This window comes from Nuphar pumila, chromosome 1 (assembly GCF_984573655.1).
Source record: "Nuphar pumila chromosome 1, dmNupPumi1.hap1.1, whole genome shotgun sequence".
Taxonomy (NCBI): Eukaryota; Viridiplantae; Streptophyta; class Magnoliopsida; order Nymphaeales; family Nymphaeaceae; genus Nuphar; species Nuphar pumila.
The window spans coordinates 108599096-108607111 of record NC_143249.1 but is presented as its reverse complement, the minus strand read 5'-3'; positions in this window follow the sequence as shown (position 1 = coordinate 108607111).

Sequence of the window (8016 nt, the reverse complement as noted above, 5' to 3'; positions counted from 1 at the left end):
TTATTTTGCATTTTAGTCAAAGGGCACATGGGTCTTTGTGATTGAATATCCGTTTTTGGTATAAGGCCAATCCCTCCAAAATCGTGAAGTGCATTTAAGGAAAATTCGAATTTCTAGCCAAGTCATAAATGACTTCTCCTTTCCAATGTGGAAACCCTTTGGAATTCCAAAGGTCTCTTTAAATAGGGTTACACGATTTTTGGAAAACCTTTGGAATTCCAAAGGTCCTTCTAAAAGTGTCTACACGAGTTTTGGGGCAAGTTTTGAAATTCCAATTTTCATTTAAAACAACCCTAAAAATCGTGTGGGATGCTTTGGGAAAGAATTTTCAAAAAAAAAAAAGGAAGTTAATGTTTTTACTGCAAAGAAGGAAAAACGGATGGTCCATTAGTTGGACGGTTTTTGTAATATCAAGTTTCCATATGTGCACTTAAGGCAATTAAGAATAGAGATGATCCGCATTCAAATCCGTGGATTGCATTTAAGGAGAGCTACCTTTTCCAAAATGGAAACCCTTTCGATTTCCAAAGGATTTTCTAAAGAGTCTACACGTTTTGGGGAAAGATTTGAAATTTTAAATGTGCATTTAAAGCTAACCCAAAAACGTGTATTGTGTTTTAGGAAAGAATGTCAAAAGGACTTAATGCTTTTAATGCAAATATGAAAAATCGTGTAAGATAATGGCTGGACGGTTTTTGAAAATTACACTTTCCAACATGCAATTAAGACAAGAAGAGGAGGAGTTGGCCCCTACCAAAAATCGTGTTTCTCATATTCATTAGCCCTAGTTAATCCTTTCCTAGTTTTTGACTTAGCATTAATTAGGTAGTAATAGTTTAGATTTTGTAAAATCGTGTAGGGCTTGTTTAGGTATTTATTATCTTTATTTATTTAGTTAAACCCTAGGTATATAACTCGAGTTAGTCACTAACATAGATAGTTAGTTAATACTAACCCTAGGTAGTTAGTTACTAACTTGCCATAGTTAACCTATCTCTCCTAGTCGACCCTACCTTAGGTAGTTAAGTCTAACTCTAGTTAGTTATTAACCTAGTTAGATAACCTAGGTGGCGTGAACCTAAGCTAATGCCATATCATAAAACCGCCACCTAGCTCCTCCCTTAACACTAGTTAGTTTAACTAACCATAGTTAATCAATTAACCTACCCGATCCTAGAATAGTTAGTTAACCCTAGCCTTAGTTAGGATACTAACCACAACCGACCCCTAGTTAAACCTTAACCATCTTAGTTAAATCCTAACCTAACCATAGTTAAAGCCTTAGTCAAACCTTAGTTAGTAACTAACCTAGTTGACCTTAACTAACCGTAGTTAAGACTTAACCCTAGGTAGTCAACCCCTAGTTAAGCCTACTAACCACCACCGAACCCAATTAGACTAACCCTTAGCCGTAGTCTAGTCATTTACCCTAACCGACCCCTTAACTACCTTAGTAGACCATAGTTAACTGTACCTTAGATAGATAACCATAGTTACTAGGTAGATCCTAACACTAGTTAGCTTAACCGTAGGTTAGTAATTACTTTATTAGGTTAGAATTAACATTTCATTAATTAGTTCATTAGTTAATTATGTTAGCTAGAGTATATTAGATTTAGTTAGATTGGTAATTTAGTTAGCTAGTAATTAATTTAGTTAGTTGTTATTGTCGCAAAATTTTTCCCGTCTTCCCTTCCTTGAGAAAGAGAGAGGCAAATGCTTTCACGATTCAAACTTGACCGGATTTTGGAAATTGTTTTGAAATACTCACCTCCGTTTTGAAAATTGCGGGAAAATCCATGGGATGGGGCTCGACCTGTCGGTACAAGGTTCGACCGTTCCTGCCGCCTTTAACAAGGGTAATCGAACCAAGGACCAAAATTGTGCTTGACTTAGTAAAATTATCGAAATTGTGTTCTATCCTAAATGCACAGAGAATTCAGGCATGTGCTATGAGATTTCATAAAATGCAAGTTGGAAAAATATGATGTATGCTTAGAAAACAAAAGCATTTCTCAGGAAAAAGATGGAAATCAATCTCTCAGGAAACTCAGACGAAGAAGGTTTGAAATCTCGGGAAAGTTTATAAAGACTTAGAAAACCATGAAGAGATGAGAATCTCGGGAAAATCTCGAGAAAGTTTATAAAGATTTGGAAAATCATGAAGAAATGAGAATCTCAGGAAAACTGAAGGAATTCTTGAGAAAAGATGAATATTTGAAAAGGAAAACACTTGTCAGGAAAACTCGGACTTTGAGAATTTTCTTAGGAAAATGAGGGAAAATCTATAGGAAGACTCATTGGAGAAGGAAATTCAGAACTTAGGAAATTGAAATCCTAAAAACGTTGTCCTTGAAATCTCTAAAAATCAATTTTGATTCTTGAAAAAGATGAAAATTCCTTTTGAAAATGGATCTTAAGAAAATAACTTTTTAGGGAAAATCACGGGAAAACTTTGATTTGGGAAATCCAACTCCGAATATCATCATAGTTTCTTGAGAAATTCATTTCCATGAAGTGAAAATTACTTGAGAAAATCATGAAAAAACAGATGATGCAGATGATTTGAATGAATGAATGCACTTTGAAAAGATTTCTGAAAAATTTGTTGGAAAAATGTGTATTAAGCCAAAGTAAAGCCTTCACATATTCTGACTGTGGCCATGAATATGTTCAGAGTTTATTTGAATTAATTCACGAGATTTTTGAAAATTTAGAAATATGATGTGCATTTTAAGATAGCCTAAGAGTGTAGGCTCAGTGTGACTGGTAGAAAGATGATGGATCTGGGTCTCGTCCATATTCCGACTAGGGCCGTAAATATGGACTCCACCGAGTTCATCAACTCTCTAAGAGTTGGTGCACGTGCCATTCGTGTTCATCCACGGTGAATTTAGAAAATTGAGATATATGCATCATAGAATCAGGATATTACTGAAATCAAACTATATGAGATGCAGCCTAATCTAATCAGTAAAAGTAAATATTATTCCAAGGTTTACATTTGATTGTTACATTGCTAACATAAAGTAAAAAAAAATGAAATGGTGCCAAGGAATCAGCATCTTCTAGATTTTCCTGCAAAATGAGAATTAGTACAAGATAACCAAGGAAATGGACATATATATATAATATACAAAGAAGAGATGTATATATATATATCAAAATTGCTAAAATTGGGGCTAAATGATATGTAACAATGGAGGTGTATTTATATGAGAAATTAGATACATGGATGCTCATATATGAAAATAAGTGCACATGAAGGGATATATATATATATATATATATACAAGTATATATATATGTATATATATATATATATATGTACATAACACATATATATATATACATATATATGTATACATATAGGTAGATATACAATAGATATACATATATATAGATATATATATACATGTAATGAGAAAATATACATATTAATGGAAATTCCATATAATCAGAAAATACAGGTATATACAGTTTCTGTAGGTGATTTCACACAGCCGTATTTCCCAAATTACAATATAATTTTCAATAAAAATGGGTATGGAGCTTCCCTATATATCAATAATGAAGTGTGCAAAAGATGGTATAGAGATCGTGAACGGATATGGATATATCCATTCATGAACATAGCCGATTATCAAGACTGCACTTCTGCAGAAAATGGAATGACTTCAACAAAAAAAAATAAGTACAGCCAATTACTTTCATGAACCAGTATCGATTCTAAAAATCGATCTTCCAGATTGGATACTTGACTCGAATAGCCAATGAATCTTGTGTCTTTCAACATATTTGAGGCTATACAACAAATTCATCAGCAACCCAACTATGATAAATTGGCTAAATTAGATGATTATTTACAACATTGTAAACGATGAACAGAATTTGCAAAAAAAAAACAGAAAACAGGAATCTTGTAATGAATGTAAAACAAAAACATTATGATGAATCAGAACTGACAATCAAACAACATAATTCTAAAGATGAACAAAACTAAAACAGGGATGGTTGAAATGAAAGCCAACAGGAAAGTATATAGAAAACTGAATAAAAACAGGAAATTACAAAGGAGAATGAAATCAAATGGTGAAGAGCTCAAATCTAAAATTTTAAACAAAGCTGGAGATGAGTGGAAAACAGGGAAATTACAAGATACAGAATTCCATCTTTCCATTTTCCTTTTCGTTTTTTTTTACAAACAAAAAAGATTGAAAACCTCACGTACTCACCATTCCAACCTCAGATCAGATGGCTGGAAACCCCAACATGTTACAAACTATTCTTTTGGCCAGGGCTGTAACCAATGACAAAGAGGTCGATCCTCTTTTATTGGGCTGAAAAAAAAATGGGTAAAATGCTGCTGGGCTGAAGGCAAAGGGGGCAGCCTGCGTCTTCAGCTGGATGGCTAGGCTGAAGGTGATGGGCTGAAAGGAATGGGGAAAACGTTGGCTGGGTTTCCTGTGTGCGTGGAAGAGAGCCTCACGCTTGAGAGGAAAGATCCATGTTAAATCCCCTGCAGCTGAGCTGAAGAAAGAATAGTCCTTCTTCACGCTGGATGAAGGAAAAGAGCAGCACCAAGGGTCAATTTTCTATGGCTGGCTGAAGAAAGCTGGGAAGGAAACTAATGGTTGTATCTCTTGCAGGTGGGTTGAAGAAGATGGGAAGGCAATCAGCTGTGCTGAAGGAGAGGTGAAAAGCATCTGCTGGGGATGGAAGAAAGCTCCACGTTGAGAAGGAAAACCTGCAAAACAGAAAAAAATAACAATCAATCGGCTCTTCCCTCTCTTCAGCCTCAATCGGCCTCCTCTTCTCTTCAGCCCTCCATCGGCCAGCTCCTCTTCCCCCTCTTAAGAAAAACTTTCAGCCCCCCCTAAAAAAAAAACACAGCCTCTCTTCATGAGGTTCCGTTACCTCTCTTTTGAAAAATTTTTGAAACAGCCGTTTCAAGAGCACCTTATGGATTTTCAAATTTTTGTTTCATTTACCTAGGTTTTAGGTAAAATTACATTTATTTCTTTAGGGAAATTCGGCTGTGCCATTTAAGGCTGCATCCTTCTTAAAAAAAAAAAAAATTTATTTAAACAAATCAATAAAAAGGAATAAAATAAAAAATGAATGTTGAAATAAATGAGAGGCTTTTATGGAAATGCCATCTCAACCTACTTTTAAAATCCTTTTGAAAATAAAGTTTTGTTTTGTTTTTGCAAGTCTTTTATTTTCAATTGGGGTGCCACATGTGTGTGGGCCCACTAACTAAGATAAATAAATAAATATTAAGAAATTAAAAAGAAAAAATTGCAAATTGGTACGAACTCCGGGTGGGTCCCGCTTGAGAATAAAAAAATTTACCTGAGAGTCTGAGTATGATGCTAGTTCAAAGGCGAGTCCCGCTCCATTTTTTTGAAAATACAAGATAAAACATTATTTGTTTTCAAGAATTTGGAAAAATTAGTTTTTCAGAGCAAAAATATGGATAAAGTAAATGTAAAAAATTTTGTAAAGAGATTTACAATTTTTTTGCAAAAAGTTTTGAGATAAAATCTTTAAAATCAATATCCAAATATCCATATTGTTTTCCTGAGAAAACTTTTGTAATTAAAAAGTCCTGGGGGTAAAATGGGAAAGATTGTCAATTTTGAAAACCCAGGGTTTTAAAAATCAATTTCGAAAAGTTTAAAAATCAAATCTGGATTGACAATTTTGAAAATCAAGAGTTCTGGATCTCAAAATGACATGCTGTGTAATGAAATGATGCAATGCTATGCAAAGACATGTTCTATGAAATGTCACTCTGAGCTCGGACTTGGAAATTTTAGCTTTTTGTCCAGAAAAAGGATTTTGAAATTTTGCAATTTGAAGATGTCTCTGAACCTAAATATAGAAATTTAGAGGCTCAAGAATGAAATTTTGGACTTTCTGCAAGGTTCAATCTCAGAAAATGACCATTTTGCCCTTCATTGCTTCTGAAGAACTGAAATATGATGATTGAGGGCGATGTCAAGAAGGTGAGTGAAAATTTGGGGTGTTTACATTAGTGAACTAGTTAGTTTAGGTTAGATAGCTATTTAAGTTAGTTAGTGAGTTAGTAAGTTTAGATTAGAGTAGGTTTAACAAGTAGTTTAAATTAGAATCAATATTAGTTATGTAGGTTATTTCTTAGATTTTATAATTTAGTTTAATTGTTATTATTTTCTGTAGTTTATCAGTAGCTTAGGTGTAATTTAGGACTGTAGTTCATGTGATTTAATGTGTAAATTCATTAGTGGATTCAAAGGGATGAATAGTGCACTGAACCAAAACCCTAATTTTTACCCGATCGTGCACTCATCATCGTATGTAGATTTTTCTCGAATTTCCTGAAAATTATTTTTCTATTCACTTTATCTGCATGTTAACTATCTTAAGACCAAATTTCAGCTCGATCCGAGTTGATTTGGTCTGGTTTTTAAGCGTATTATGAAAACAGCTTTTTCGGATTTTGAAATTTTGGGTCCAGCGATTTCCCAAATTATTCCGATTTTGAAACGCTTAGTTCTGGAGATCCAGAACGTATTTTTCACTTCTGTAAAATGTGTCAGTTTCTTGGATCTGTCTTTTACATAATAGAAGTGATTTGATGAATTTTGAAATTCTTTTACCCCTCAAACAGTCATTTTGCAAAAAGCTGTCAGAATCCATTTTTGCCTTCTTTAGGGACAAAACAGTCTTTTAACTATTTGTCTGATTTCGTGTAGTTTTACTGTTTTCTAACATTGTAGTTAGTATATTAACAGTATTTAGAGTAATTAGAGTTGCTTAGCTTAGTTAGTTCACTTAGTTAGTATAACTTTAGTTTTCTATATTTAAATTAACTGTAGTTTAATTTAGAAATAGTTTAAAAATAGTTGTAGATGTAATTTAGATTAATTCTTGATTTAGTTACTGATTTTGTGTTTTTATTGTGTAGGTTGTTAAGTTAGAACAGGTTCACAGGTGTAATTCAATTATAATGTGCGACTGCACTTGTGGTGAAAAGACAGTTTTGCCCCTGGAGACCTGCTGAAGACTTAGCCGCCTATTGTAGTTTATTTTCATAGTTAGAATGTTATTTAATGTAGCTTGTAAACATTGACATAGATTGTAAAATTTTTATGTTAATAAAGTGTTATTTTAGAATTAATTCAGAAATATCCCGTTCTTTGTGGATTCGACCCGTACTCGCCACTCTGTGGAAAGTCGGTTTTTGTATCTTTGGTTGACGATTTTCCAAAGTTTTTATTGAAAAATAATGTGTTAAAAATAACAACTGCAAAAGTCAAACCAATCTTGATTCCCAAAAATTCCCAAAACCAATTCCATCTCTCAATTCTATTTTGGATTTCCCAAATCTCATTCTAACTTCAAAGCTAGAATTCAATTACATTCCAAACATTCATCCAGGTTCAAAATTCTAATTCAAAGTCCATTTATGACTTTAAAATTTCCTTTCTTCTCTTTTTATCTCAACTTCAAAATCATTCCTTTCAAAGTCCAGATTTATTTTTCCAAAACTCTGATTATTTTCAAAAGACTTAGAACTTCAAAATATCTCTCCTGATCTATCTCAAGTTCTAAATTAGGATTCAGAAGCCATTTCTTCACTCTATTATCAAATTCATCTCAGAAACACTTGGAGATTTCCAAATCATTTTTTTTAAAAAAAGCATACATCCTTGCATCGCACAAGCATGATTCTTTGTGCATCTAGACTTAGAATAAATTCTTAAATAATCTTTTAGCAAAGCAAAAAGGCATAAAATTTGACCCTTGGTTCAATTACCCCTGGTAAAGGCGCCAGGAACGATTGAACCTCGTACCGACGAGCGAGCCTCGTCTCCCAATTTTCTCGCAAATATTTCAAAACGGAGGTGAGTTATTTTCTTAAATATTATCAAATTAAGGTCAAGTGAGACCCTGCAAAAGAGTTCCTCTCTTTCTCTTATTTTTTTTCTTTTCTCTTCTCTTTTCTTTTCTTTCTTTTAATTTTCTCCA